Raw genomic sequence first — 9,407 nt, forward strand, 5'->3', positions numbered from 1 at the left:
ATATTGAATTGCTTGAGTTATTAAGGGGGGAATAGGGAGGAAAGATGAACATTTGGGATGCAAAGTTTAAAAATCAATGTTACAATTTGTTTTTACATGTGAGGTGGGGGAAAATTCTAAATAAATAAATAAAGGTAAATATAAAATACTACTACTAATAATAATAATAATAAGAAGAAGAAGACTAGATGAATTGAGTGAAGTGAGCTGTTAAGAGCTAAAATTCTAGCTAAACTGTCTAAAATATCTAATGAGTGGTCGCCAATAAATAATAAGCTTTAGCAAGAGTTATGTTTTTAAGCATTTATTAAGGAGAATAAGAATTTGGTAAAGAGAGAAGAAAAGGCCTAGATTCCTATCTATTAAAGGGAGAGTGCATTTCTATCTCCCTTCTCCTCTGGAGTCCTCAGGAAAGAGCTCGAGACAGAGGGCTAGTCCCTTCCTTCTTCCTCTCACTAGCCAACGTCACTTCCTGATGCCAAAGAAAAGACTCCTGGTCTTGCCCTCAAAGACTGTCGCTTCATGGGCAGAACTCTTCTACAGTAAGTCTCCAGCAGGTGGCGTCATTCCAATGGTTACAGAGCAGAACCAGGAGAATATTGTACACAGTAACAGCAAAATTGTGTAATGATCAACTGTGATAGACTTGGCTCTTTTCAGCAGTGCAATGATCCAAGATGATTCCAAAGAATTCATCCTGGAAAATGTTCTCCACACCCAGAAAAAAGAACTGTGAGTTCTGAACACAGATTGAACCATACTGTTTCTACTTTCATTATTGTATTTTCTTTTTTTGAGGTTTTTCCCTTGTGTTATGATACTTCTTTAACAACATGACTAATGTAGAAATATGTTTGATGTGATTGTACATATATAACCTATATTAGGTTGCTTTCTGTATCGAGGAGTGGGGAGGATAGGGAGGGAGAAAAATTTGGAACCAAAATCTTATAAAAACAAACATTGAAAACTATCTTTTCGTGTAAATGGAGAATAATAAAATGTTTTTAAGATTGAAAAAAAAGAAAGAAAAATAAATAAATAAAAATTAGCTGAGTCTGCATGCTAGTGCTATGATCTGACATGCCTTTTACCTCTTGTTACCATTGTCACCTCAGATAGGATTACTCAGGCAATCTGGACCCCATTGAGGGGGGGCAAGGAATATATGGAATGAATTAAGATTTTCAACTGGGATTCTAACTTTTTTTGCATTATCATCTTTATAAACCATAGTGAACACTCCTATACTTTTATCATACATGTATGTCATATTTTTTGGCATGTAATTGACAGAGAGAGGCATTAATTCCTTGCTCAATTAATTAGTGTACAGACCTGGCATCCTTTTTGCCATCTCCTCTGGCTAGGCTCTGGCATCCCATTTTTTTTTAAGTCAAGAATTTCTTTTGTTTTGTCAGGTATACTATTTATTTTAACTGCTCAGGTTAAGAATTTACTTCTATAGGTTATGAGTATAGGCATGCAGGGGAATCACACTCTGTTCTAGAATTTTTGAAATATCTTCCACAAATTTGAGAAAATCAAAGTCAAAAGTCTTGTGATCATAGTAGCAGTAAATATTCAACTACATGACAGCTTCCCTAAAAAGAGGTTGTAAATTCCACAGAATATTTTGGGAAGATCTTGAATGAATTTAAAGAACCTTAGCAGATAATTGATTCTAACTCTCAATGCTCTACTTCCAGAAGTAGACTTTTTAACACCTTGTTATTCTCACCAAGTGCCAGTTCTACTAATATCTTGCAAAATTCAGCCAGTCTTGCAATAGGCAGGTACTCTTTGTCCAATTTCTTTCCTGTAATTTGACACCTCTTGAGGACAAGGTGTTTTGGGACAAACTAAGGATATTATGACTCCCATAATAACATGACAAAACTTAAAATAAAACCTGAACAGCATAATTAAAGGAGTAATACAAAAGTACTGCATAGAAATTTTGAGCAGAGAAAATGAAATGCTAATTGAAAACATTCAGAAATAAAAAAATGACTTTTTATGAACTTTTTCTACATTGTTTAATTTATCTCTATCTCTACTTCTCCACATCTATATGTTTATATATAGGCCTTTGCATTACATTTTTTTTAAACAATTATACAATTGGTAACTAAGCCTATAAGATGTGGGATGGTGACTGAGAGAGGAGAAAAAGTGTAAGTATGGGAGAAGCTTTCTCTGGTTATAATAAACTCAGTTGGGGACTTGACACTAATAATTTAATTATGTGATTTCATACCATTTAATTGACTTTACACATGTAATGAGAGTTCAGTTTGACCTTGACAATACTCTTAAGAGGTGTTTTTATCTCCTTGAAATACTCACTGACGTCTTGTCCATGAAATTACTGCAGGTGATTTAGTAGAACGTCTGTCTGAAACATTCAGGTGTGTTATTACTTAAAATGTAATAATACATTATTATAGTCATATGTCACAATTTATCTTGTTCTTCCTCAGTCACTGAACATCTAGTTTTGCTTTGTTTTGTTACACCATTTTGCTTTTTAAATAGTCCTCATACTTATATTTTGGTACATATGGTCCTTCCTGTTATTTCCTTGTGGCATAAACCTAATACAAGGGTCCTTAAATTAGATGCCATAAATAGTTTAACAACTTTTTCATATAATTACAAAATTTAGCTATATCTCTTAACAAATGATTTTCCACAAAGAAGAAAAAAAACAATTGGGGTGAAACTAATTTTTCATAGTTCTCTATATAAAGGTATCAACTCATTTATTAAATATTGATTTTGACCTAGCTGCATATCAAGCTATATAATGTTAAATATTTACATTTCAATGTTCCAATGTATTTGTAATGTTATCAATGTAGATACTCCCCTCTACTTGGCAGATCAAAGTCAAAAGTATGATTTCAGGTATTTGTACAGCTATCATATGAAGGAATGCTTAGATTCTGATTGGTCTCAGAGCAAAGACCTAAAAGCAGTTAGGGGAGTTGATAAGAGAGGAATTCATACTTGATTAGAGGGAAAAAATAATCATTAGTAATTAGAGATATCTAATAGGAGAATGGGCTTCCTTGAGAGATAGTGAACTGTCTATCATTGTTGGGCTCCAGCAAATACTAAAAGACTTCTTGTGAGTTTTGTGACAGAAGAGATCCTTTTTCAGATATGGATTGGACTGTATGGCCTCTGAAATACTTCCAACTCTGAGAATCTCTCATTCAATGGGTATCTTGCATAATTATTGTACATTTCAATGAATTTATCACAAATCTATCCAAGATATGAGAAGCATTCTCTGTTTCTTTTATGAGTGCATAATGTTTATTAGATATGGTACTTGCACAAAATGTAGCTATTGTTTCAAAATCATCTTCTATATTTATACCTCAAATATCTACACTAGCTATATTCCCTGTCTAAATATTTGACATTCATTTTGTTTTTTAAATTCATAAGAAATATGATAAAATATCATTATTAGATGAATGATTAATTAATCAGTCATTCAGAACAGTCAACAAAACTATGTCAGGCAGCATATGAAGCAATGAGGATACCGAAAAAAAAAAAGGCAAAGGACAATTTTTACCCTCAAGGAACTGAGTCTAATAGGAGAGAGAACAAGTGATTAAATATGTAAAATCTATATATAAAATAAATAGGGAATCATTAACAGAAGGAAGGCATTAGAATTAATAGGGATTAGGAAAGACTTCCTGTAGGGGAATCTAAGGAAGCAGAGTATTAAGAAGCAATGCAGCAAGCTACTCTCCACAAACTTCTAACAGATCTAGAAAATGCACCAGAAGAAATCTTGAATGAGAACTCCAGAAATCATAATAAGTCCTTGGTCTAACTCAAAGCCTCTTAAACTGTGGGTCATGGCCCCATACAGGGTCACATAAGTGAATGTGGGGGTTGCAAAAAATTTGGTAACAGTAAAAGACTATGTATACCTATTTTATATAAAAATCTCTCCAGTGAAAAGGGATCATGAATGGGAAAAGTTTAAGCTCTGGTGTAACCCAGCTTGGCATAGGGAGGCAGAGAGGATGATCTGCAGACACTGGAGAAGTAGCCCACTCAGGAGCAATCTGCAAATGAAGCACTCCAATGCCCAGAGAGAGGCTTGCTAGTATTGCAAGAAGAGGACTCAAATACAGAGTGAGTCACTCCAGTATGTTATATATATAGTTGCCAAATGGCACTTTTGCTCTCTGCTACCAAATACAGGGAGGATCTGCAGTGGTATTCTGGGTAGGACTGTGGGTGGTATATAGAGAAACAGAAAGTTCAGAAGCCCACAGCAGCAGCAAAAGAAACAGCAATGGTATGGCTAAAACTTCAGGTACAAAGCATTGTCTCACTTTCAATGTCTAGCCTAGCCTTCATGGGAATAACCAGGGTGCAAATCTCAAACCAAAAGGGAATCCATAATTCTGCTGCTCTGAGTTAATAGAGCTTTGGAAATTGGCTGATAGGGTCTGAGTCTAGCAATAGTCTCTTATTGCTTAGACTCACACTCTTGACAGGAAGGAACTTAAAGAGTTCAAATGAAGATGGGAAGGGTGGGAATCAGACTTTACCTTCAATCAGAGCACTTAAGGAAGAATGAAAATTTGCAGGTCCCTAGCCTCTTCCTGAAATACTGGAATAACACAACATAATAACTGAAGAAAACAAAAGTAGCTTAGACCATCTCTCCAGAAGTGCTGCTGAGTCATGTCCTGATATCAAATCCAAAGTCAGGAAGTAGGCTGAAATAATGGGCAAACCAAAAAAGCCACCATAAGGTTGTGGTTGACAGGGACACACAAAACACAAATGCAGAAGACAATGACTACAAAATGTCTTCCAACTTTGTGTCAGATAAAAACATAGTCTGTATACAAACTATGGGAATTTATTGTGATTTGGGGACCCTGCATTCGGCTGAGATTAAAAAACCTTAGGCCCTCAGGGTTTTTCTCTGTGTGAGAGGGGCTGGTGCCCCTCCCCCTCCGCTTCAGCAATGAAGCTGAGAAGCCCCATGATCCTTAAGGGGTGCTAGTAGGGCTGGATGGCCGGGGAAAGCCCCAGCTCCCTCCTCCCTGAGGGGATCTGCCCAGGAGATCCCGGGCTAGCCCCAGGCTAACCCCAGGTGTGGCATGGCACAGTCCATGTGGAGGTCCCAGGCTCACAGCAGGGGACACTGGCCCCTCGAGCCCTGGGTGTCATGCGCATGGCTCACTTGAGCCCCCCAGCCACAGGTAGCACAGCCAGCAGATTAGCTTGGTGTGTGCTGGGGCGCAGGGAGCCCAAGATTTGAGGGGAGAGAAGGGATATATAGCTTGGAAGGGAGAGATGCTGGGGGTGATATAGGAGGCAAAAAAGGGATTAATAAAAAAACCTAAGATCCAAGCTTTAATTCAGATATGAGCTCCAAAAGGGAGTCAGATCCTAGTTAATGGATAACTTATGTTAGGTTCTCATACCCATAGTGATCAAAATCTATAACGGACCAGAACGGGTCTGGTCAAAATAACAATAAAGGAAAAAGAAAACCTATAGAAATTCTAATGAAAAATCTTTCTATTTTGAAACTAGCCTTGGGAATCAGAAAGTGACATGCACAGAAAAGGCCAAATTTGTCCCCAGATTCACCTTATGACATGTAAACCCCCAAAACACATCTCTACTGCAAAAGGTACCCACCTTGGGGGTTGGCTTAGGACCCCAGGAATTCCAAATTAGGATAAGACCTTCCCTGAAACACCCTTAGGTGGAGAATATTATAATGAGAAGGACAGACCCTCCCCTGTACCTCCCCAAGGTGGAGATTATTATAATGAGACTGATAATCACTTTATCCATACTATAAATATAACTGTCTTTCTTTTCACTATTCAAGAGATACCTTTCCAATATTCTGGTTCTCTCCCTGTGGTCACCCATGGTATTGCAATAGAACTTAGGAAACTGAGTCACTGAGTCTTGTAATTCTTTTGGGACAACTCACAATCAATTTGACCCCAAATTCCATCCCACATCAGGGGGTTTGCTAAGGAGACTGTGGATAGGGTACAGAGAGGGAAGAGAGACACAGGGGGGTTGAAAAGGTGAATAACGCTTTGAGTTAGAAGAAAGGAGTGGAACATGAAGCAGGGGGCTTTTGAGTTAAAAGAAGCATGGGACTGAGAAAATTGGAGAGGACTGAAGGCAAACCTGTCCAAGTGAGGTGAGGCTGCAGGCCGGCACACCCATAGGCTAGAGGTGGCAGAAATTTTAAAAAGCTGACAGGTCGTATTTTACTTTTGCTATCCTTGTTTCTACATTTAACTCTAAAATTATTCACCTAAATAAACCCCATATTTGCTTTAATTAAAGAGGCATTTTAATTCTTTTTTCTTATCAGTCTGAGAGGCAGTGGGGGAAGGAATAGGCCCTAACAGACTGGCTTAGGAAATTAAAAGCAGTCAGATAGCCAGCTAGTCAAAAATCAACAGATTATGCCCACAAGTTAATTAAAATATTGTTACAAAACTCAACCAAATTCCTAAAAGAATGAGGGTATTTTTTAAGTTAAATTTTATTTTTAATACATAGAAGGGAATATAAAGAAATGGGAAAAAAGTGAAAGTCATGGAAAAATAAACAGTTACCAGTTTGGTATAAGAGGTACAAAAGCTTGCCCAAACAATGAACTCACTAAAAACCTGAGTGGACCAAATTGAAGCCAATAACTCCATGAGGCAATAAGACATAATAAAACCAGATTAAAAGGCTGTTAAAAAATAGAAGAAAATACAAGGCATTTCATATAAAAAAACAATTGATCTGGAAAACAGATTGAAGAAGAAAATAAGAATAATTAGACTATCTGAATGTCATGACAGACAGAGAGAGGGGGGCCTCAATATCATATTTCAAGAAATATTAAAAGACAGCTGCATAGATCTCTTAGAAAAAGAGGGCAAAGTAGAAATATAAAGAATCCTCTTGTCACCTGTAGAAGGAAACCCCAAAATGAAATGAAAATGCCCAGAGACAATCATAGGCAAAATCCAAGTCAAAGAAAAGATTTTTTTTTATTTCCTCTTTGACAATTCCTTAATCTGAAGTTTTGGCTTTTTTGACTGTTTTCTCCCACAACTAGCTAATATGGGAATTTTTCCATGACTACTCATGTATAACTTATTTTGAATACTTGAGTTCTTGTGGGTAGTGGGGGTGGGGTGGGAATGGAGGGGGGAAGAGAAGTTGTAACACAAAGTTTTTAAAAAATTAATGTTAAAATTTTGTTTTTACATCAATTTTGGAAAACAAAATTCTATTCAATAAAAAAAACTATCTTTACATGTAAAAAAAAAAAAGAAAAGATTGCAAGCAACTAGAAAGTAAAAAAAAAAAAAAAACAAGTAGAGAGGAGCCACAGTGAGAATCACACATGATTTAGCAGCTACCACTAGAATCAAAAGAGAACTTGGAATATAAGATGTTGCAGAATATAAAGGATATGGGATTGCAAAAAAGAATAATGCAGGGGGAAAAAATTGAGCATAATGCTATGAGGAGAAGATGTATCATTAATGAAAGAAAAAAGTTCTGAGCATTCATAAAAAACAAAACAGCTGCAGAGAAACTTTTAATTACAAAAACAAGAGTGTAAAGGAATATTTTAAAAAGTAAACACAAATGAACAATGAATGATAAAGGACTAAATAAAGATAAACTGCTTACATTTGACAATGGAGAGAGAATGTACAAGTCCTTTCTTATCCCCATCATTTTATCATTTTCAGGTTCATAAAAGGAATCCAATTAGACAAGGCCTGATGGTAGTTCTGTTATGGCTTGAAGATCTTGAGAAAATAATGAAGAAGGAAAAATACACCAGGGGAGGAAGAGAAGGTTAGAGGAAATTATGTCACATAATAAGTGTGTACAAGTAGGAAAACTGAAGCCTGCCAAGATGGTCTTGCCTTAGGTCACATAGGTAGTAAATAGTTGAGCAAGAATTTTAAATTCTTATTTAAGACTCCATTATACTAAATTCACAGGAAGGTGGGTTAGCGGTACCAAACCTGGAGCTTTTTACTATAAAGTGGCAGTCATCAAAACTATCTGGTACTGGCTAAGAAATAGAGTGGAGGATCAGTGGAATAGGCTAGGCTCAGGAAACGCAGTAGTAAATGACACTAGTAATGTAGTGCTTGAAAAACCCAAAGACTCCAGCTTCTGGGATAGGCACTCAGTATTTGACAAAAACTGCTGGGAAAACTGGAAGATAGTATGGCAGAAATTAGGCATAGACCAACATCTTACACCTTATACTAAAATAAGGTCAAAATGGATACATGATTTAGATATAAGAGGTGATACCATAGGTAAATTAGGAGAGAAAGGAATAGCCTACCTATCAGATCTTTGGAAAGGAAAACAGTTTATGACCAAACAAGAGAAAGAATATATTATAAAATGCAAAATGGATGATTTTGATTATATTAAATTAAAAAAAATTTGTACAAACAGAAGCAATGCATCCAAAATTAGAAGGGAGGCAGAAAGCTGGGAAACAATATTTTGGCCAGTACTTCTGATAAAGGCCTCATCTCTAAAATATATAGGGAACCAAATCAAATTTATAAGAATCCAAGTCATTCCCCAATTGAGAAATGGTCAAAGGATATGAACAGGCAGCTTTCTGATGAAGAAACCAAAGCTACCTATTCCCATATGAAAAAATGCTCTAAATCTCTAATGATTAAAGAGATGCAAATTAAAACAACTCTGAGGTACCACCTGACACCTATCAGATTGGCTAAAATTCCAAAAAAGGAAAATAATAAATGTTGGAGAAGCTATGGAAAAATTGGAACACTAATGCATTGTTGGTGGAGCTGTGAACTGATCAAACCATTCTGGAGAGCAATTTGGAATTATGCCCAAAGAGTGATAAAGCTGTGCATACCCTTTGACCCAGCAATCCCACTTTTGGGTCTTTTGCCCAAAGAAATCATGGAAAGGGGAAAGGGACCCACATGTACAAAAATATTTATAGCTGCTCTTTATGTGGTGGCAAGGAATTAGAAGTTGAGGGAATGCCCATCAATTGGGGAATGGCTGGACAAGTTGTGGTATATGAAGACAATGGAATACTATTGTGCTGTAAGAAATGATGAACAGGAGTTCAAAGAAACCTGGAGGGTCTTGTGTGGGCTGATGATGAGTGAGATGAGCAGAACCAGAAGAACATTGTACACAATATCATCAACATTGTGTGTTGACCTACTGTGATGGACTATATTCTTCTCACCAATGCAATGGTACAGAAGAGTTCCAGGGAACTCATGATAGAAGAGGATCTCCAAATCCAGGGAAAAAAAAGAACTGTGGAGTATAGATGCTGAATGAACCATACTACT

General features: G+C 36.6%; 1 pseudogene; it reads right to left on the reverse strand.

The window, feature by feature from the left end:
- Nucleotides 1-406: 406 nt before the first annotated feature.
- Nucleotides 407-6,246, reverse strand: LOC122747256 (annotated as a pseudogene).
- Nucleotides 6,247-9,407: the final 3,161 nt, after the last annotated feature.

Source organism: Dromiciops gliroides, chromosome 3, assembly GCF_019393635.1.
Source record: "Dromiciops gliroides isolate mDroGli1 chromosome 3, mDroGli1.pri, whole genome shotgun sequence".
Classification (NCBI taxonomy): Eukaryota; Metazoa; Chordata; class Mammalia; order Microbiotheria; family Microbiotheriidae; genus Dromiciops; species Dromiciops gliroides.